Source organism: Bubalus kerabau, chromosome 6, assembly GCF_029407905.1.
Source record: "Bubalus kerabau isolate K-KA32 ecotype Philippines breed swamp buffalo chromosome 6, PCC_UOA_SB_1v2, whole genome shotgun sequence".
Taxonomy (NCBI): domain Eukaryota; kingdom Metazoa; phylum Chordata; class Mammalia; order Artiodactyla; family Bovidae; genus Bubalus; species Bubalus kerabau.
The window spans coordinates 31,274,005-31,296,919 of record NC_073629.1 but is presented as its reverse complement, the minus strand read 5'-3'; the positions used below and the strand labels follow the sequence as shown (position 1 = coordinate 31,296,919).

The 22,915-nt window shown below is 40.8% G+C and overlaps 1 protein-coding gene, 1 long non-coding RNA gene and 1 other non-coding gene across 8 annotated transcripts in view; 1 reads left to right on the top strand and 2 right to left on the bottom strand.

The window, feature by feature from the left end:
* Window positions 1-6,118, bottom strand: part of SLC16A1 (solute carrier family 16 member 1) — a 29,396-nt gene extending 23,278 nt beyond the window's left edge. For 3 of the 4 annotated variants that reach the window (XM_055584712.1, XM_055584710.1, XM_055584713.1), the window contains exon 1: window positions 5,964-6,115. The gene's annotated coding sequence lies outside the window, so the exon portion shown is untranslated. Of the gene's footprint in view, window positions 1-5,963 lie in introns of all 4 variants that reach the window. The other variant, XM_055584711.1, reaches the window with a different exon arrangement.
* On the bottom strand, window positions 3,683-3,755 carry TRNAG-CCC (transfer RNA glycine (anticodon CCC)). Its single transcript has one exon. It is a non-coding gene; the product is annotated as a tRNA-Gly (tRNA).
* A 190-nt stretch (window positions 6,119-6,308) lies between the features above and the next one.
* The window catches only part of LOC129654942 (uncharacterized), a 63,066-nt gene continuing 46,459 nt past the window's right edge, over window positions 6,309-22,915 (top strand). For 2 of the 3 annotated variants that reach the window (XR_008715672.1, XR_008715671.1), the window contains exons 1-3: window positions 6,309-7,750; window positions 8,214-8,260; window positions 9,054-9,111. This is a non-coding gene — a long non-coding RNA (uncharacterized LOC129654942). Of the gene's footprint in view, window positions 7,751-8,213; window positions 8,261-9,053; window positions 9,112-11,364; window positions 11,415-12,921; window positions 13,077-22,915 lie in introns of those variants that run through there. The other variant, XR_008715670.1, reaches the window with a different exon arrangement.

Here is a 22,915-nt window from a genome sequence, read left to right as displayed (position 1 = left end):
ACAGTTGTGGATGTGAACTCATGTAGTTATTGTGCATAATGTACCCCTAGAAGAGAAATCACCATTTCAATAGGATTGTAACTGCTCTTTTAATCACTTCTCTGCAAGACACCACAGCTCACAAGTCACCTATTCTAGTCTTTCTGCCATAAATCCATTATGAAATGGATCCTACAACCAAAAAGAAAGAGGGGAAGCAGAAGGGGAAGAGGCATAAGAAGAGGGAGGAGGAGGAGGAGGAGAAGAAATTACAGAGGAGAAAAGAAAGGAGAAAAATTTGTCAGGGAAAATTAAAAGATGAATAACATACAACTTAAAAGGTCATGCTGCTGGTAAGTCACTTCAGTTGTGTCTGACTCTGTGTGACCCCATAGACGGCAGCCCACCAGGCCCCCCTGTCCCTGGGATTCTCCAGGCAAGAACACTGGAGTGGGTTGCCATTTCCTTCTCCAGTGCATGAAAGTGAAAAGTAAAAGTGAAGTTGCTCAATCGTGTGCGACCCTCAGCGACCCCATGGACTGCAGCCTTCCAGGCTCCTCCATCCATGGGGTTTTCCAGGCAGGAGTACTAGAGTGGGGTACCACTGCCTTCTCCTAAAAGGTCATGGTACTAATCTAATAATGACAACAGCCTAAACTAGGGGTGGGGTGGGATGGGAAAAAGTGGACATAAGAGATAACCAAAGGAAGAAGGGGTTGACACTTAAATGCATTTGGTAGGGAAGGAGCCCACTAAAGTATTAAAATGACTCAGATTTTAAGCCTGGCTACCTGGAGTAATCAATCCCTGCCCTCAAGGAATTTAAAACCTGTAATCTGGTTACAGCTAAAGGTTTAGATTTGGTAGTAAGTGATTCTACCAGAAATTCCTTCAAACCTATGGTAACAGATAAGCTCTGCAAGAAAGAACAAAGACCAAAAGAATCCCTGCCAATTTAAGAAGAGAAATTCTAAATGTTCCAAATACTAAAAGCCATTTGAAACATTAAGGACAAACGCTAAAAAACATTCTAATAAAATATGTACTGGCTTTCAAAGAAAATGTACCTTGGTACATTTAAATACATTTCTCCAAAAAGACAGTATTGCAATCATATATGATATGATATGATATTGTGCTTCCCTCGTAGCTCAGTCAGTAAAGAATCTCCCTGCCAATGCAGAAGACCTGGGTTCAAGTCCTCGTTCAGGAAGATCCCCTGGAGAAGGCAATGGCACCCCACTCCAGTACTCTTGCCTGGAAAATCCCATGGATGGAGGAGCCTGGTAGGCTACAGTCTATGGGGTCACAAAAAGTCAGACATGACTGAGCAACTTCACTCTCACTCATGATATTATATTAAGCACATAAATTTTTAACTTGCCCTTCCTATTCAAACTAACTCTTTTTTGTAGAGGTATTCTAGCTACTCAGTTAAGACAGAGGGACTTCCCTGTGGTCCAGTGGTTAGAATCTACTTTGCAATGCAGGGGACATGGACTTGATCCCTGGTCAGAGAATAAAGATCCTACATGCCTCAGAGCAACTGAGCCTGCATGCCACAACTAGAGAGCCCAAGTGCAGCAACTAAGACTCAACACAGCCAAATAAATAAATAAATATATTTCTTTTAATTAAGAAGGAATGTTAGAATTAAATTGCCATTCGCAAACCACCAATGAAATAACAGAATTAGGCCATCAAGATAGCAGTATGAGGACAAACACCATATGCCCCCCAATAGAAATACACACCATCACCTATGAATTATATTTGCCTTTTCCACCGCACCATACCTCCTCTCAGAAATCAAACCTCAATCTAGCTACCAGTTTACAGAAAATACAATAGAACATGTTAAACTAGGACATGTTAAATCTATACCAGTGGGACACATTCAACACAATCCAGAATGAGGGAAACTGCATAAAAATAACCTGGTACCTTCAACAAATAACTTAAGAGGAAAATAAGAAAAAAGGGAAGACATACCAACCAAAAGTAATGTGTGACCTCATTTGGATCTCAAATCAAACTGATCAATTATTTTGAAACAGTTTAGGAAAATGTGAATACTGCTTGGTTATTTGGTGATGTTAATATTTAAAGGCAGAACAATGGTTATGGTTGTTTCTTTAAAGCGTCATCTTGGTTTTTTTTTAAGGAAGAGTTACTTTAAAAGTTTTTTAATTTATTTTTTGTTGTGCCGAGTCTTCAGTGCTTCACGGTTTTCTCTAGTCGTGGCAAGCAGAGGCCACTGTCTAGTTGTGGTGTTCGGGCTTCTCATCGTGGTGGCTTCTCCTGTTCAGAGCACCTGGTCTAGAGCCTAACTGCTTCAGTAGTTGCGGCTCCCAGACTCTAGAGCGCAGGCTCAATAGTTGTGGTACAAGGACTTAATTGCTCTGCAGCATGTGGGATCTTCCGGAGTTCAGGGATCAAACCTGTGTCTCCTGCATTGGCAGGCAAATTCTTTATCACGGTGCCACCAGGGAAGCCCAAGAGTTATATCTTCTAGGGATATACTAAAATATTTACAGGTGAAATACCTGTATCTGTTTTGCTTCACAATAATCTAATAGGGGGCAGAAAGAAGTAAGTAGGAGTACAGATGAAACATTAATGGCTGTTTGAAACTTCAATTGGGTTTTGAAAGTTGCCATAATAAATTGTATAGAAGGGGAAAAAATCACTAACTGCAAAAAGACATTTCCAGTCTTTACAAGCTGAACAGCCCTGGGCTAGTCACATAACCTCCTAGTGTCCACATTGGGTAGATGGAGAAAAAAAAAAAAAAAACAACTCATATTTGCTCAAGCTAGAAACCTGGGAAATATTTTTAACTTCTCTGGCTTTCCCAGTCTCCCACATATGGTCTATCATTGAATCCTGTCTGTTTCCCTCTCTCTTCCATCTTCCCCCTACTGTCCATCTTGTCTATCACTGTGATCTCACAAAATTCCAAACGCCTCCAACCTGTTCTCCACTTTGTAATCAGAGTGGTATTTCTAAAATTCAGTCTGATTGTGCCCTTCCCAACCCCATTTATAACCATTAAACTTGATTCATTTAGCTTCAAGAGCACTTCCTTAAATCTTTTTACTTAGTCCCTTCTTTACTTAAAATGACTAAGGCCTTTCATTATTTGATATTGCCCATCTCTCCAACTCCCATCTTTCCGTGTTCTCTGTGCTCTATTTTTATGCTTTAGCAAAACTCTTTTAAGTTTTTCTAATGTACCCTGTATTCTGACTGCAGCTTCGGTACTCAGATCTGGAATGCTCTTTTCACTATTACTCTCTGGCTTTAGCTAACTCCTATTCATCCTTCAAGTCTCAAGTTATATCGCATTTCCTCGGAGAGGCCTACCTTTGCTTCTATACTAAGCTGGGAGTCATCTCACACCTACATAATACAGTATTTGTCCCCATAGGAACCTCTACTTCCTCTATTACGTACTCAATAGTTGTTTATAAAAAGTACATGTTCTGGTATTTATATCAATATATATTATGCTTTCCAGTTAGACTATAAACTCCAGGAATGATAGGGCTAGAACTTATTTCCCAAACAGGGATCAAACCTGGGCCTCCTGTATTGGGAGTACAGAGTCTTTTTTTTTTTTTTTTACTTTTATTTATTTATTTGGCTGCACCAGGTCTTAGTTGTGGCATGATAACTCATAGCTGCAGAATGTGGGATCTAGTTCCCTGACCAGGGATTGAACCTGGGCCCCCTACATTGGGAACATGAAGTCTTAACCACTGGACCACCAGGGAAGTTCCAGGGCTAGAACTTGTTCTTGCTGAATCCTAGGTGTCTCTGAATCCTAGTGGCTGGTAGCCAACAAATCAGGTCCCATCTTCCTAATCCTCTTCTCTAACAAAACTCCATGTAGACATTTGCAGGGACCTAAATCCTTCATAGGAAGGCATATTATGAAGTGGATGGAAAACACAGTTAGAATGAAGGTATAAGTTGGGAAGTTACTAATTATTCAAAATAACTTTTTTGGCATAAGATAATTCATATCTAGGGCTTCCCTGGTAGCTCAGATGGTAAAGAATCTGCCTGAAATGCAGAAGACTGGGATTCAATCACTGGGTCGAGAAGGTCCCCTGGAGAAGAAAATGGGCCTGGAGAATTACACAGATAAGCCTGGTGGGCTACAGTCCATGGGGTTGCAAAGAGTCAGACATGACTGAGTGATTCTCTCTCACACACACACAGACATTTCATACCTATATTTATAATTTTTAGAGAAAGTTCAGGAGTGCTGAACTCATTAAATGGGAGTCAAAAGTTACATAATTCTCACCTAACCATTAACGTTTTCAGAACTAAGAGCAGAAGTCACTTAACCTCTAACAGTTTCCTAATCTATAAAATAAGGAAAACTGACTAGCTGGTCAGTAAGATCTTTTCTGGAGTTATATGAATTAACATTTAAAAGGCCAAAAGATATGTAAACTATTTAAACACTGATCAGTTGGTTCATCCTATGGTAGCATGAATCTTTTTCCTTTTTAATCTGTTTAGGTATGTTATAGCCTATTATGTTAAGCTTACAACTAAACCTTTAAACCTATTCAGCTATAAAAATATCCCCAGACCATTAACTTGCATTTTTAACAAGGGTCAATGCAGTCCAATGAAAGAACAGCATGCAATCCCTGAATTAATTACTAAAGTTCAACTTTTGTTTAAATAATACCCAATACCTGTTTTAAGGGCTAAATGTCTTAAACTATTTATTTTCTCTATGGCAACCTGAAGGCAAAATTGTACCCTAAGGCATAAAACTTGGTCTTATGGGTATTTTTAGTGCCTAACTAAAAAACTACACTAAAATACATATTCTCTGCATCACCTCACTGGGCTGGTAGCAGCCATCAAAATTGCTTATTAATGGCTAATTCCTACTTACACTCTAAAAAACTCACAATTCAGAGTTCACCGTATCATATTCCCCTAGTAACTATACCCACATTTGTTTTATCAGGGCACTGAGGTGTCCACATTTTATTTCAAAACCAGAATAATTTTTGGAAAAACAAGTTTCAAAACTAGTTATGACAGAGCAGATGCCAAGTATAGCACACTAGGAATCTGACTCAAGTAGTACTTTTTTGGGGGTTAAGATTAATTACAAACTAATTTTGGCAACTGCCTGTCGCATTTGAGTCGTGACAAAGAAATGAAATGTTAAAACGCACGTGGGGAGAAAGTATGTATCTGGAACAAAAAGCGAGCATCATACCGAGTGTAATGCTATGCTTCAGACTCCTCTCCTCAGGGCCGCCTTAAAGTCCCAGAGTGAGGGCGCTGCGGCGGACGTTCCGCAGCCACAGGTTGAATGACAAAGAGTTCCCGTCAGCACGACTCCGGGAGTCTGCCAGTTGCAATGTTCCCTCGGCAAAGTCCACTCAAACCCTGCAGTCACGTCTTGGCTACGGGGACTGCAGTTCCCCCGAGCCACTGCCGCAAGTCACCAGGTGGGACAAGGATTGGCTGGCCGAGGAGGTTGGGGCGGGCGTGCCACGAGTCCAAAATAACTCCCGCCCTGAATCCCTACCCTCGGAGAACGCTGCCAGCAGCTTGAAGGCACCACGTGAGTCAACCTCACGTCGTCCTTTTCCCAGATCAAGCATCTCCTGAGGAGCCTACTTAAGACTAGAGGGGAAGCGACTTTCCCAAGGTCACCGGCACCACGACCCAACTCCTCGGCCAGGCCGGTGGCCCGCACCTGACAACGGGGCCGCAGCTCTGCTGAGAGGCGCTGTCCCCAGCGCTTCAAGGTCTCCTTCAACAACGCTGCGCTCCGAGGCCACGTGGCTGCGGCGGTCCTAAGCCGCCCCCACCCGGCCGTCCCCCCTCCCCTCGGAGACCAAGCCCTCCACTCCCCCACGCCTCCCTCCAAACACGCGGAGGAAGCAAGGACACCGCAGGGTCCCCGCCAAGCACGCAACCGGCCGTTAACAACTAACCGTTATACGCGACTCGCGGCGCCTAGCGTGAGCGTGACGCGGCGGCGCGGCTGGAGTTTTCGCTGGGCCCACGGTCCAGGTCGCGTCCTTTGCCGGCTGCCTAGTTCGCTCGTCCGGGCACCCACGCGCCCGGCTAGTCACGTAGCAGCTCGCCAGCACTTTGTCGGGCCCGGCCCGCGAGGCTGCCTTATAACCCGGGGCCGGAGCATGCGCACAGGGGGTGGAGTTGGCCCTCACGGCCACCGCCCCCTCCCCCCTACACTTACACCCGAACCGCGACTCGCGCCTCCACAGCTCTCAGGCGCGCGCCCGCAGAGCCGCTTTCTCTCGCTCGCGCGCGCTGGCGCCCCCCTCCCCGCCACGTGACCCGCGGCCCGGCAAGACCCGCGCGCGGCGCCCCCGCTATGCCGCAGGGACCTGGTAGCCGCGCTCCTCTGCGGAGTCTCCCCTTCGGCCCGCCGTCGGAGGACCTCGGGGTAATCTCGCATCTGGGACACCAGCGTCGATCTCACCCTTAGTCTCTGGTGGAGAAAAGGGGGAAACCGCCAAGGATAGGCGTGCAGCCTGGGGCCTGACTCAGGTGTGGGGGGCGATGGTGCGCGGAGAAGCTGGGAACTGACTGGAAGTGAGGGATTGGGCGGGGTTTGAATGGACGCGGGTGCATCTCGGACCGGGGAAGAGGCCGAAAGCCGGCAGTTTAGAGCGCGGGCTGCGGCCTCGCTTCTTGAGATCAGTGACCTCGGGGAAGTCACTCAAATCCTCAGGGCCTGCTTCCTGCTCTCTGAAATGGAAACAGTAATACAGGCGACCTCATAAGGGCTTTTGGTGATTTTGATGAGAGAATTTATGGAACTTTTTTACATTTGATGAATGGTGGGTATGAACACAGAAGACGGGAGAAAAGAGCTGGTCTGACGGTGGTGACACTGGTCTCACGAGAGGATCTGTGTGTCGGAAATATGAAGAAATGAGACTGCAGAGAGGCCAAATTTTTATGGACGCTGAGGGTTTGGAACAAAATATAGTTAAAGGTTCTGAAGGGCCGATTATATACTTAGCAGTTCACCTGAACTATCCTCAGGACCCTATGATGTTGAAGTGATCAAATTGAATAAACATGGAGTGCCTCTGATGTCCGAGACTTTTGAGAAGTACCGAAAATGTATGGATCAAGGCGCCTGACTTAAAGATTTTGGGGAGAGGTCGAGTCAGACGGAGATAAACCAACATTGACCAGCACAGGAAGCCTGCGCTCCTCTCCTCCCCTCACCCCTCCTTACTTAATTCTCTTTACAATCCCGAGTGGTTCAGCCTTTTGTTTTGCAAATGAAGAACCTAGATTGTAATGGAATGGGCCCTGAGGGATACGATTCTGAAAGTTTCCAAATTCTTTCTCCCTCTCACCCACTCCGCCTCTGTTTCATGCAAGAAAAAGTTTTCAGTAACAGTTCAACACGTTAGAAAACAGCATGGAATCTACAGCCAAGTGCTACTTATGAGCAATAATTGCTTTTTACCTTTGATAAATACAGAGAAGGAAGGCTCTTCAGGTCCTTCAGTTGGTCAGGACTTCAGCAGCACTTCAGGACTGTGACGGGTATAAGCAGCATTCAGGGTAGATGGAGGAGAGTTAGGAAGACAAACTAGGACTGGTTCAGATATGAACTGTCAGAACCTGAACGGTGGAATGTAGGAGGAGCATAGTGTGGTAGATTCACAATATGGACCCAGGATCAGATCTGAATTCGAGCTTGAATACTTGGCACTTACCACGTCTTTGTCCTTAGGTAAATCATAACCACCCCCGCCCCCACCCCGCCGCCGCTCTGAGCCTCATTCATTCTCTGTAAACAAGGACAGTGCCTTCCTCATAAGGTTGTTATAGTAATAAAATTAATATTTACTTTAGTGTCTGGCATATAGTAAGAACTAAATAAATGTAATACTAGGGGAAACTGTGACATTGAATGCTAAAGATTAATCCTAAAGGTCCCTCACTTGGTCCTAACAGTGTAGTCACAGGATCATACTTAGTGATGTATTGTACTTTTGTCTTCCTTTTCTTGAAGATGTCCACCAAAAATATATATACCACAAGCCCCATAAAATCTCGATCTGCCCCTAGTAGGCTTTCTAATGTTGTGAAAAGAATACAGGCTTTGGAATCAAAAGACTTGTTCCCAAAACTTATCCATGTTACTTTGGGCAATTAATTCACTGACCTATTCTGGGCCTGTTTTTTTTAACCAGGTAATTTGAAGATAATATCCATCAATCTGAATTGTTGTGACAGTCAGGTAAGATAGTATTTGCAAAAGTGATTGGTGGAATTTGAAAAGTGCCCTATAAATGTTTATGAATTAATATTATAATTTTTCCACAAAGTTTATAAGAGACAAAGATAAAAAGCAACTCCATTGACATATATACACTATCATGTGTAAAACAGATAGTGGGAAGCTGCTGTATAACACAGCAGGCTCAGCTTGGTGCTCTGTGATGACCTAGAGGTGCAGGATAGGGGGAGAGGGAGGGAGGTTCTAGAGAGAGAGAGAGATATGTATACTTATAGCTGACTCACATTGGTGTACAGCAGAAACTAACACAACAGTGTAAAGCAGTTATCCTCCAATTAAAAAAAAAAAGCAATTCCAAGATTCTTAGCTGAAAAAGTAAAAACTGGGGTGGGTGAGCTGGCAAAAGTGATGAAATGATACAGGTAAAATTCTTCCTTTTCTGCCAGGTTTTCTTCCTGATTAATCCATGAGACATTGAAGAGGTAAACTAGTAAGTGTAAGATCAGAAATTTAGAGCTGAGAGGAGATTGAAGATCATTTAGCATAACTCCCTAATTTTACAGAAAAGGAAATTAAGGCCCAGGGAAGCTAAAAGACTTTTCTGAGGCCACCCATCTAATAAATGGCATGATCAGAAGAACCAGATATCTAGGCTCAAGGTTATTGTACCAAGGAATTTTTAAGTTAAAAGCATTTCATCACAGGGTCTTGCAAAATCAGAGAAGGTATGGTGCTCTCTAGTGGCTTTGGGCTTTATCACAAAATTTTCCAGATAGTCTTTTCTATTTTAAAGGTTGATGGACTGTTTGCAAGCTTGTTAATAAGTGAGCAAAATCTCTGAAGATTTCAAGGTAAGAGTTATAACTTCACAAATTAGTAATAGAATGAGAAAACGCAAATTTTGAAGGTTCAAAACAACTAGTTACTATTCAGACTGAGAAAGCTACTCAATTTTTTTATCTGGAAAAGAAGAATAAAATTACTGTGTTTTTTCTGAATTCAGCTGCATACTTCACTTCCATTCCCTCAGTTATTCCATCATTTCTGTGAGATAGGAAATAACAGGAAAGCATTCTTTTAAAACACAAGAATACTTAATAGATTAAAAACGTTCCCCCATTTAAAATTTATAGTATTTCGATTGGGAATATGGGAAAAGAAATTTACAGAACTATCCAAATGGGGAATAAGAATGTTCCTTTTTGACCTGTTTATCCTCTTAATTCAATTTGATTTCAGCCAAATTGGGTGAGGCTCTTTTTTCCGAAGTCCTTTTCCCATATCGTCATTCCATTCAGTGGTCTGATGTGACTTGTCTCTTCCTTCTTGCCTCTGCCAGCACAGGCTGGTTTGGGCTGATGCACTTCATAATCTACATCACTGATTATGATCTTTCCTAGCAAGTATTTGTTTTAGGCATGGTCCTACATATTTATCAGACCTGTCTACTTTCTTGACCCTGGCTGACCCTGAGCTTGCTCCTTCCTTCTTTTTTCCTCTCTCCTTCTGTCCCTTCCTCTATTCTCACTCCCTCCCTCCCTTCTCTCTTCTAGGCAGGTGGGCTGAGAGTAGGGGAATAATAATACCAATAAATTGATGATAGCTAAGATTTAGGAGATATTTGTTATATGCCAGGCATTGATTGATCTAAGCACTTTATTCAAATTAACTCATTTACTCTTCATAAAAATGCTATGGACTGGGTACTATTATAATCCCCATTTTACAGACCTGGTGGCTCAGATAGTAAAGACTGCCTGCAATGCAGGAAACCCGCGTTTGATCCTGGGGTTGGAAAGATGCCCTGGAGAAGGAAATGGAAATCCATGCCAATATTCTTGCCTGGAAAATCCCATGGACAGAGGAGCCTAGCAGGCTATAGTCCGTGGATTCACAAAGAGCTGGACACGACTGAGTGACTAACACATTTACTTTCAAAGTTACAGAGGTAACAGATACAGAGAGGTTAAGTAACCCAAAGTCACACAATTAACATTGTCTGGAGTTAACAGAAAATAGTCATTATTTGGTTCTCAGTATACCCGCCTGCCAATGCAGGAGAGAAATAGATGCAGTTTCAATCCCTGGGTTGGGAAGTCCCCTGGAGGAGGGCACAGCAACCCACTCCAATATTCTTGCCTGGAGAATCCCATGGACCTAGGAGCCTAGCGGGTTAAGGTTCATAGGGTTGCAAAGAGTCAGACATGACTGAAGCGACTTAGCCTAGGCTATAAATACATGAGTAGAAATGGTCATTTGCGACTTATTAATACCATAGGAGACTAATCAATAGACTTTGAAGGTCATCTTAGGAAGACCATGTTCTAAGTTGCTTCTACCTCAGCTAAACAATCATTACCAAAAATCTGTTGGCCATAAAAGCTGCCTTTGTAGCTAGAAAGTTCCAAGAGAACCAACCCCTGCTTATCTGAATCTGGAATAGTTGTGAATCTCTGGGCAGCTAAATTGGGGGTGGAGATGTTAGGACATCTTTTTGAACAGCTAAATTTTAAGATCACCTATATTCCAGAAAGTTCTGTGTGTCCTGGCACCTACATTCCATGCTGTGAGATCCTTCAGTGAGAGTACCTGGACTCTTCTTATGGCCTTCATCCAACAGCAGCAGCAGGCAGTTGGAACTCCTGAACATCTGTACCTCAGACCTAGTGTGAGTCAGGAGAGGGTTGCGTGCAGGAGAGGGAAGCCTCTTAAGTCATAATGATCAGCTTTATGTGTCCACTTGGCTGGGGAGCCAGGCCTGGTTGTTCTAACTGTACCTTGATACTGCTGCACTGGTGTACAAGATGAGGCTTGAATAAAGCACAGAAATCAATCTGTGGTGAGCTCTGAGAACCCTGACTCCTCCGCAGTGCCCTGCACATACAGCACCTGTGACAGCTGTGACAGGTGAAGCCGGGGGCTCCAACACTGCTTCTGAGCTGTGTACTAATAAAGTGAAGCCTCTCCCCGCCCAGGAGTTCAGATGTCATGCCTATCGTATTTTACCCTGACAGGCCTATTTTTTGAGGTTGTAGAATAAGGCCATACTCCTTTGGATAGGGTATAAAGGTTTTCCTAAATAAGGTAAATGTTTTCATCATCAGTCGCTCAAAGAAGAGAATTCTCACACCGGACAACTTGGAACATGGAACAGGTAAGGTGGCACTTCTCGATTTACCTTCTTAAGGTTTGCACTTAGAGGAGTTAAGAAATGTTGAGGATCTGCCTCACTGATGCTGGGGAAATGGCCTCTGCCATGGAGCTTCCTAATATTAATCAGGCAAAGAGGTTTTCCTGGACACCCCAAAATGAAGGTAAATACTCATGTTTTGTTAGTCTGCTTATTGAAACATCACTGTACTTAACCTTGAACTTCAGTCATGTTTCATCTAAATCAAGGATTCAAATTGAAAAGCCCTCAAGAACTAAGAAAAGGTAATCAGCTCACTGTAAGATAGTAAAGACTTTCCTGGGTAACTCATTTGGTGAAGACTGCCTGCAATGCAGGAGACCCGGTTTCCATCCTTAAGTTGGGAAGATCCCCTGGTGAGGGAAATGGCAACCCACTCCAGTATTCTTGCCTGGGAAATCCCATGGACAGAGGGGCCTGACAGGCTACAGTCCATGGGGTCTCAAGAGATGGACACAACTGAAGTAGCTAAACCACCACGGCCACCACCAAGATAATGAAAAATGGTGAGCAGCATGGAGAAAGAGTTCATATCCATCTAGACATCCGAGTTCATGTTTTTCAAATGAAACATTTCCCCATATAGCACTAACAGTACAAGTTTACCTGAGATTTCTACATAACGTTATTCAGTAATTCAAAGAAAATAGAATTCTTTAAATTGCTAACTATTTTTAATAATAAGTGGAAAACAAAATTGTGGGGGGGGTGGCAGTTAGAAAGTGAGTAATGGGTAGGCAGATGGGGAATAGTGCAAACAAATATTGCAGCAGGCTAGTCTGCTCCAGCCTGGTCTCTGCTGAAGTATTTAAGAAGCAGGCAAAAGGGGGAGTGCTCCTTCCATGCCCCAAGGTGTCAGTGATGATTTAAGAAAGATCTTCAAGGAAAATCTTAGAACAAAAGTTTTCGTGACAAAGGTTTGACAGCCCCCTCCTTATGAGGTGAATCTCCTTCCATTATCTTTGGCAGATCAGGATTCAAGTTTAAGAGACCCTGTGGATTGCCTTATAACTTCATCCACAGTTTTCTCCTATCCCAGGTCCATGGTTCCATTTTGGTCACCATGGCCACAGTAACTGAAATGGTCTGCTTCATTCTTTGCAGTGGACAGCCTTCAGCCCTGTAGTCCAAACCAACTGCTTAAAGATGAGTTATTTTCTCCCTAGTGTCTCAAACTCATGGTCTCAGAATGAGGATTTTAATTTTATCTCAGTTTTGGAGAGCCCCCTTTAAAGGCTCCATATACCTAATGCCTCTTACTGTTTACCACTTGTAATCTAGTAGCAAAAAAGGAAGTGTAATATCTTGTAGTGAAATATCCTCTGTTCCATGATACCTACCTCCAGGATAGCTGGTCTACCAAGTGTCCCCAAACCAGAAGTATATTAACTCTTACCAAGCTCAGAGTATACAATTCCACTGCAGCTGTTTTGTTGTGTTTTTCCACCACTCCGTCATTGTTTTGTCTCAGGGATGCTTGCCATAACCACATCACCAGGAACCAGGATCTGAAGAAGTTACAATAATGAGTTTTTTGCTCCTGTTTCCAATGAAAAGATAAATTAATCTTGGAGCCTTCCAACTTCGTATGAATCCCCTCTGGTTTGCTAGTCATTTCATTGACCAGCCCAGGTGAGACATATGCATGAAACACAGCCCAAATATGCTTTAGCCATAACATGGGAATATATAATGCAGGCTATGTTGATTACCAGGCTCACTTATGGAATCTGGTGGGTGAAGTGAGGTAAGGTAACAAAGATCTTCCACCAATAATCTAGGAAAATCTCATCCCATTCCCCCAAACTTACATGTATGTTATTAAGCTATTCTTATGCTTAGTCAGAAAGTAATTTTTCACTTATAATTACTATAAGGCTCTGATGTAAACCTTAGTCTAATTCATAGCTAATTCATAGAGTCCAGCTCTTAAGTGCTGGACTATTTCATTTATTTAAAGTTTTGAGGTCATAGGGAGGGATGGGGATGAGGAAGATAAGAGGCAGGAAGGGAATAGATGGCTGTTTTATAGTCCCAACCCTGAGCCTTAGACATTGTACATGCTGTTTCTTCATGGAAAGCGCCTCCTCCATGTAGCAGGTGAGCTGTATACAGAATAACATGGAGATGAAAGAAAAGCAGATAGACTAACAAGGGAGTAGTTTTAGTATTTCTATTATATAACTCAAACTTCTGTGTAATCCAGTTTAGCTGCCACACTAATTAATGTGAATTAATAAGTCATAATTATGTTTATTCACCAGGTTCTTTCTACATAATTATTGTTTACACTTTAATAAATTGCTTAGGAAGGCCACCTCCAAATCCAAATTAAGTGTAATGTTTCGTTTCCTATTTTCTTCCCAGGGGCACATGATTATCTGGGAAAAAGCTTTGACCTGATAATTAAGTTCCGTATCTTGCTCTCCCTCCTCGGGAAGACTTAGATCTCTGCTCTCTCTTTAAAACATTACATATTTATAGGCTTTGCCTATCCAATGGAAGGACTCTTCTAGGCTGTAAGTGGCTCTCCTGAAATTTTAAGGACTTCAAACCAAAAATGCATGCAGTCTTTGCACTTTAAAATTCAGGCATTCCAAACTTCTAATGTGTTGTCTGTGATTAAGAATGCAAAAGTCACAGGATTCAGGAAATATCTTGAGAGTATTAGATAGCCATATGAACATTTTGTGATGTAATTTATACATTTTTTTAATATAGAAAGCTTTTCCTCAGGTCAGCAAAGCAAATTAAGTTTCAAAGCTGAGGGGAGGGAATGAAAGGTTATGTTTTAAGGTAGATTAAGAAAGCCTGTGGTTTCCCTTGTGGCTCAGTAGTAAAGAATCCGCCTGCCAGTGCAAGAGGTATGAGTTCAATCTTGGGCTGGGAAGATCCCAAAAAGTGAATTTTTTATTCTTATATTCAAATTATATATGGAGTTCTGATTCAGTTAAGTTTTATGACATGAGAATTGTCAAAAAGCAATACATTATTACTGTATAATTTATTTCTGTTTATTTTAAATATCAGTAATCTCTGTTTTAAGCTTGTTTGGGAAAGAATAGGCTATGAACTTTTCTCAACCTTTGATGCAGAACTCAAGCTGAACTGGCAAAGGACATTACCTCAAAGAAATTATTTTTTCTTAAACAATTTAATTTTCTTTTCTCCTTCATAGTGTATCTCTATAAACTTCTTACAACAGGGACTGTTTCTTCTCCTGGTATCATACAGATTGCTTTATATAAACCTATATGTATATGGCTAATACAAATTGGTTGATATTTCAAAGTGGTGTCAGATGGTAAATAGCAGCTAACATTTATACAACACAGCCTCTGTGCCAGGTACTGTTGTAAGCATATTGAGAGCGAGTTTGTAAATCCAGTTTGTTAGCCTAGGTCTTCAACTAATGCAATCAACTATATAGTGCTGTATTGTAATGCATTTATAATACTTTCCACACAAATAATACATAAAAGACAAACTCAAAAAATAAAACATTTTAAAATCTTATAATACAGTACCTTGAAAAGTACAGTAGTATCAGCTAGATCCCTGCTGCTTTTATGCTTGCTTCCAAACATCCTGGGCTTGAAATAAAGATACTGTGCATGTGTATTAAGTCGCTTCAGTCGTTTCTGACTCTTTGCAACCCTATGGACTGTGGCCCACCAGGCTCCTCTGTCCATTGGGACTGTCTAGGCAAGAATACTGAGGTGAGTTGCCATGCCCTCCTCCAGGGGATCTTCCCAACTTGGGGATCAAACCCGCATCCCTTATGTCTCTTGCATTGGCAGGCGGGTTATTTACCACTCGCTCCACCTGGGAAGCCCAGAAGATACTGCACTTCTGTACTATTGTACTCTATGCAATACTGCATGGCAAAGTACACAAGAGCACACCACTTGTCGAGGATGTCCACATGTGACAATGACCATGTAAGCCAGACACGTGAGCTAATTTGCATCATTTTGGACACGTGAACATTTTGGACAGGTTCACGTCTGTGAAAGTTCACAACTTAAAGGTTGATACATAGGAGTCTTACTGTATTTTTCTGGTAAAATGCTTTAAAAATTTGTGCTGCCATAAATTCCACAATTCAGCCTTCACTCCCTCAACAAGAATAACTAGAATTCCAGTGTCTTCTCTTTATTATTTTGACTCCAATAAGATGTCACTTTTTAGATCCATGCTCACCCTCAAGACTTGACCTGAGTATGCAACTGGGCTTCCCTGGTGGCTCAGATGATATAGAATCTGCCTGCAGTGCAGGAGACCTGGATTTGATCCATGGGTTGGGAAGGTTCCCTGGAGAAAGAAATGCTTACCCACTCCAGTATTCCTGTCTGGGAAATCCCATGGGCAGAGGGGCTTGGTGGGCTACAGCCCATGGGGTCAAAAAGAGTTGGACATGACTGAGTGATATCACAATGCATAATTTTTCAGAAAAATATTGGCCAGGACAATAAATATATGCCATATATATATATATATATATGACAAAGTGAAAGTGACATCGCTCAGTCATGTCCGACTCTTGGCGACCCCATGGATTGTAGCCCATGGAATTTTCCAGGCAAGAGTACTGGAGTGAATTGTCATTTCCTTCTCCAGGGGATCTTCCTGACCCAGGGATCAAACCCAAGTCTCCCACATTGCAGGCAGAGGCTTAACTGGCTCTAGAACACAGGCTCAATAGCTGTGGCTCATATGATATATATATAGATAGATAGATATAGATATATAGATATTGATATTTCTCCCGGCAATCTTGATTCCAGCTTGTGCTTCCTCCAGCCCAGCGTTTCTCATGATGTACTCTGCATATAAGTTAAATAAGCAGGGTGACACTATACAGCCTTGACGTACTCCTTTTCCTATTTGGAACCAGTCTGTTGTTCCATGTCCAGTTCTAACTGTTGCTTCCTGACCTGCATACAGGTTTCTCAAGAGGCAGGTCAGGTGGTCTGGTATTCCCATCTCTTTGAGAATTTTCCACAGTTTATTGTGATCCACACAGTCAAAGGCTTTGGCATAGTCAATAAAGCAGGAATAGATGTTTTTCTGGAACTCTCTTGCTTTTTTGATGATCCAGTGGATGTTGGCAATTTGATCTCTAGTTCCTCTGCCTTTTCTAAATCCAGCTTGAACATCTGGAAGTTCACAGTTCATGTATTGCTGAAGCCTGGCTTGGAGAATTTTGAGCATTACTTATACTAGCGTGTGAGATGAGTGCAATTGTGTGGTAGTTTGAGCATTCTTTGGCATTGCCTTTCTTTGGGATTGGAATGAAAACTGACTTTTTCCAGTCCTGTGGCCACTGCTGAGTTTTCCAAATTTGCTAGCATATTGAGTGCAGCACTTTCACAGCATCATCTTTCAGGATTTGAAATAGCTCAACTGGAATTCCATCCATGGCATCTGGTCCCATCACTTCATGGGAAATAGATGGGAAACAGTGGAAACAGTGTCGGACTTTATTTTTTGGGGCTCCAAAATCACTGCAGATGGTGATTGCAGCCATGAAATTAAAAGACGCTTACTCTTTGGAAGGAAAGTTATGATCAACCTAGATAGCATATTCAAAAGCAGAGACATTACTTTGCCAACAAAGGTCTGACTAGTCAAGGCTAGGTTTTTTCCAGTGGTCATGTATGGATGTGAGAGTTGGACTGTGAAGAAAGCTGAGCACTGAAGAACTGATGCTTTTGAAAAAAAAAAGAATTGATGCTTTTGAACTGTGGTGTTGGAGAAGATTCTTGAGAGTCCCTTGGACTGCAAGAAGATCCAACCAGTCCATCCTAAAGGAGATCGGTCCTGGGTGTTCATTGGAAGGAATGATGCTGAAGCTGAAACTCCAATATTTTGGCCACCTCATGCAAAGAGTTGACTCATTGGAAAAGACTCTGATGATGGGAGGGATTGGGGGCAGGAGGAGAAGGGGATGACAGAGGATGAGATGGCTGGATGGCATCACTGACTCAATGGACAAGAGTTTGCGTGAACTCCGGGAGTTGGTGATGGACAGGGAGGCCTGGCGTGCTGTGATTCATGGGATCTCAAAGAGTCGGACACGACTGAGCAACTGAACTGAACTGATACATACATGAAAGTTCCCTATCACTTATAATGTAATAAAGATTAATGGGTTGGTTCAATTTAGAATCTAGCAAAATGACAATAGTTTTTTTCCTTCAGTTCAGTCTTTGTTTTTCTTCTTAAAAAGCCATTTAGTTTTCATGCAGTTATGAAATTTCACCATTTAGCAGTGACAGGAAGTTTGATAAAACTGCCATTAGATAAGCTTGGGACCTGACTTTTTAATAGTGGAGTTAATGCATCTTCTTCTAGATCACAAGATGTGTTTTTTCCAATGAGTAGTAATTTCATAGATTTAGGCGGATGGAAGATAATCTAGCTTTGTTTACTTAGGAATGTTTAAAGCACTAGCCTAAAACCGGTTATAAAAATGTTGTTCTTCTATTAACCAAAGCACTTTTTTTAGCTGTTCCACACTTCTGTTGTTTCTGAAGACATTTACAGAAAGTTTGCTACCATTTAGGCACATTCATTTTAGCAATACCACTGCTATACTTATGGATTCCACAAAGCTTTAGTAATCCAAGTGCATGTTTAAGACATTTATTGTACTTAATTCATCCATTTATTCATTCCATATTTATTGAATTCCTACTAGGGAAGTCCCATAGTTTTTTTTACATATGCATATTATGGTAGCATAATGTAATATACTATTCTGTATTTCTCCTTTTTTCATTTAATAATTTCTAATTTATAAGATTTATTGTTCTTTGGGCACATTAAATTCATTTCAATATTATGACCAACACATTTCAATATTAAAGTTATAGTAAAAAGATAAGGAAGTAGAAATGACTTCCTGGTGTTCCAGTGGTTAAGAAACTACTTTACAATGCAAGACATGGGTTCTATCGCTGGTCGGGGAGCTAAGATCCCACATGCCGCAGAGCAGCCAAGCCCTTGCTCCACAACTACTAGAGGGTCCATGTATCACAATGCAAGATCCCACATGCCGCAACTAAGACCCGACACTCAAGAAAAGACTTTGAAATGATTTCCTTAAGTCAACAGGGTGCTGTTTATTACAGAATCAAACGTCTACCTTTTCTAAAAAATAAATTATAAATATACACGTGAAACAACAACCAAAAAAATTAAGAGGAAAGAGAATAAGAGTGGATATATGTTCAGGAAACGGAGAAGGCAATGGCACCCCACTCCAGTACTCTTGCCTGGAAAATCCCATGGATGGAGAAGCCTGGTAGGCTGCAGTCCATGGGGTCCCTAAGAGTTGGGCATGACTGAGCGACTTCACTTTCACTTTTCACTTTCATGGATTGGAGAAGGAAATGGTAACCCACTCCAGTATTCTTGCCTGAAGAATCCCAGGGACGGAGGAGCCTATTAGGCTACCATCTATGGGGTCGCACAGAGCCAGACACGACTGAAGCAACTTAGCAGCAGCAGCATGCTGAGGAAAGAACCTATATAGGCTCAGAAAAAGATAAAAGGGCAATAAACTATGTAAAGATGTGCTTTGTGATTCTGTACATGGTGTTACAGGTAGTTCTTTGGAATGATAAACTATCAACAATAACCTGCTCAGCCAGTAAGTCAGAGTCCAGCAAGGGGGTTCTGTGGGTTTCCATTGTTTCTAGCTTAGTGTTTTTTCTGAGGCCTCCAAGAGAGCATCACATTTGTCAGGACCACTGAAAGCCTTTCGTTTTGTCTTTCAAAAAGTTCTAATGAAATGGCTAGATGGCAGCCGCTTCCAAGGTGTTTATGTTTCTATTTACTTAGCCAGTCCACTCACATGATATGAGTCAAATTGTCAGATACCTGAATGTAATATTTCTGTTCTGCCATCATAATTTTGATCTAGTCTAGGAGGCTGTACATTTAAAAATGAATACCTGCAATGTGTATTCTTCTAGTTCATCCAAGATTGGCTTACCAATGTTTAAAAATTTATTATTGTTCAATGCAAAAAATTAATGAAGTCTTAATGTCTCATTAAGAGTATTTCATTATTAAAATATTAATGGAAAAGGTTTTTCAGGATAGGGTCTTGAAATGATTTACTGGTAGGTTTGGGATTTAAAAAGTGAAACATAATTATAAAATTATTTGTGGATAGATAAAAGGAAAACTGTAAAAGATAGAACATTAATTGAAGCTTTGGTCTGGGACCATAATTTTGGTGATTTTTGATCTTCAAAAACAACTGAGTCTTATGGTATACATACAATGGAATATTACCCAGTCATAAAGAAGAATGAAATAATGCCATTTGTGACAACATAGATAAACCTAGAGGGTCTTATGCCAAGTAAAACAAATCAGAAAAAGACAGATACTGTATGATTTCTTTTATATGTGGAACTTAAAAAAATAAACATAACAGAAATAGAGACATAAATTTAGAGAACAAATATGTGGTTCCCAGTGGGGAAGAGAGAAGTAGATGAGGGAGATTAAGAGGTACCAACTTCCAGTTGCAAAATAAAATGAGTCATGGAGATGAAATGTACAGAGTGGGAAATATTGTCAATAATAATGTAGTATTTGTATATGATGACAGGTAATAACTAGATTTATCATGTGACTATTTTGAAATGTACAGAAATATTGAATCACTATGTGGTAGAACAGGAACTAAGATAGTGTTGTAGGTCAATTATACTTCAAAAACAAACTCATAGAAAAAGAGATCAGGTTTACAGTTACCAGAGGCAGGGTGTTTGGAGAAGAGGCAGTTAGATGAAGACAGTCAAAAGGAACAAACTTCCAATTATAAGTAAGTACTAGGGATGTAATGTACAAAATGGTAAATATAATTAACACTGCTTTATTTATATATGAAAGTTCTTATGAGAGTAATCCTAAGAGTTTCATCATAAAAAAACCTGAATCTGCAGGGCACCTTCTAAAATCTACCCCATCAAAAACAATGAGGCATTTGAGAACATCTCAAAAAGAAAAGTGGTGAGTGGGAAAATGGGCAAAAGACTGGAGTAGATATTTAACCGAAAAAGAGAAATGCAAATGACCACAGAAAAATACAGAAAAGTATTGAATAATAACCAGATATGGATATCGACAAGGATTTCTCTAAATTATAAAATCCAGGTCTTTAATAAAGAGCTTTTCACAAGGCATAATGGCAAAGATGTATTTAAGTTATAACTAATTTTATAACTCTCAAAGGGAACTGGAAACCAGCACTCTCATACATTGCTAGTAGGAATAATTCTAGTTATGAGAATTTATCTTTAGGAAATAATCAAGTTTTCTTGTACAAATTTGTTCAGTATGGTGTAATTTATAATAAAGACTATAAATAACCTAGATGTTGAATAGATGAGTTAAACTGTGGTTTTTCTAGATGATGGATTACAAATGCAGCCATGAAAAACATTCATGCTTTAGAAAAATATGGAAAATATTTATGATATATTATTAAGGAATGCAGTTTTCAAAACACTAAGTACAAAGCTATCACGGTTATCTTTTTAAGTAAATATGTGTAAAAGTATGGGCACAAAAGTAATGTTAGAAAATTATAACTCAAAATGTTAAGAAAACCTTTTCCTCAGTGATGGGATAATAGGGTGGCATTTATTTAAGTCATATCATGACTACTGAAAAAAGGAATACATTCTATATAGAGAGAGCTATTTTGTTTTAAGAATCTATGGTAAGTGACTTTTTTTTTTAAATTTGAGATTGAGTAAACAAGGATGACAAAGTGGGAGAGTTTTCCTGTCAGATCAAACCATGCACTATTCAAACTGGAGGATGAGTTAGAAATAACCCAATTCCTTTTATTTCATAGATGAAAAAATAAAGCCCGAAGTTATCCTAGGGTACACAGATAGTATTTCGAATCCAAACAATAACTGGATTTTCTAATTCCTAGAATTTTATCTCATCTTTCTTCCTTTCTACTTATTGCATAATGGCAGAAAGTGAAGAGGAACTAAAAAGCCTCTTGATGAAAGTGAAAGAGGAGAGTAAAAATGTTGGCTGAAAGTTCAACATTCAGAAAACTAAGATCGTGGCATCTGGTTCCATCACTTCATGGCAAATAGATGGGGAAACAGTGGAAACAGTGTCAGACTTTATTTTTGGGGGCTCCAAAATCACTGCAGATGGTGACTGCAGCCATGAAATTAAAAGACGCTTACTCCTTGGAAGAAAAGTTATGACCAACCTAGATAGCATATTCAAAAGCAGAGACATTACTTTGCCAACAAAGGTCCGTCTAGTCAAGGCTATGGTTTTTCCAGTGGTCATGTATGGATGTGAGAGTTGGACTGTGAAGAAGGCTGAGCACTGAAGAATTGATGCTTTTGAACTGTGGTGTTGGAGAAGACTCTTGAGAGTCCCTTGGACTGCAAAGACATCCAACCAGTCCATTCTAAAGGAGATCAGTCCTGAATATTCATTGGAAGGACGGATGCTAAACCTGAAACTCCACTACTTTGGCCACCTGATGGGAAGAACTGACTCACTGGAAAAGACCCTGATGCTGGGAGAGATTGGTGGCAGGAGGAAAAGGGGATGAGATGGCTGGATGGCATCACTGACTTGATGGACATGAGTTTGGGTAAACTCCGGGAGTTGGTGATGGATGGGGAGGCCTGGTGTGCTGCGATTCATGGGGTCGCAAAGAGCTGGACATGACTGAGCTACTGAACTGAACTGAATAGTTGGCAACCGTGTTCTTTTAAGTCTGAGAAAAGAGATGGAAAAATTTTAGGATTTTGCTATATCTTAAAAACATGGTAACATATTATTTTTTAATTGTTTTCTTCCTATTTTTGAATTGTCACTTCCCTCCCCTCACCCCCCAGAATTACTCATATACTGTACTTATCTTCAGAATAGTTCATTTGAAGTAAAATCTATAAATACAACTTCATGATACTGATTTAACTATCTCTTATATCCTCCCTTTTTACCCAGCTACCTTCCTCAAGATCACAGACTGATTATAAAAGGTAACAGCATGGTCTAAGAAGCCCTGATATAACCTCACTGCTTACTTTATCCCACTCCTTTCAAAGCAAATCCATCATTCAAGTCGCTTCAAATTGGGTCTAATATCTGGTTATGAAAAGATTTCTGACACAAAATCATTTAAATGTGGCTTCCCAAAGGTAGAGCAAGCAGCCTTGGTGCTCAGAGACTGCTGTCATTTAGATGAGAACAGATTATTGTTATCATTATGTAATCTTGTTCGTTTTTTTTTTAATCTTGTTCTTTATAAAGAAAACAATTTGGCATTTATTTTACGTTGGTTTTCATAGCTGCATGAGGTAATTTGGGGAAGTAATCTGAATGACTATCTGACCCAGCATTTTTGGAAGCAAGTAACAGTTTTCAGCACAAATACTTTATGGAAATCTCTAAAG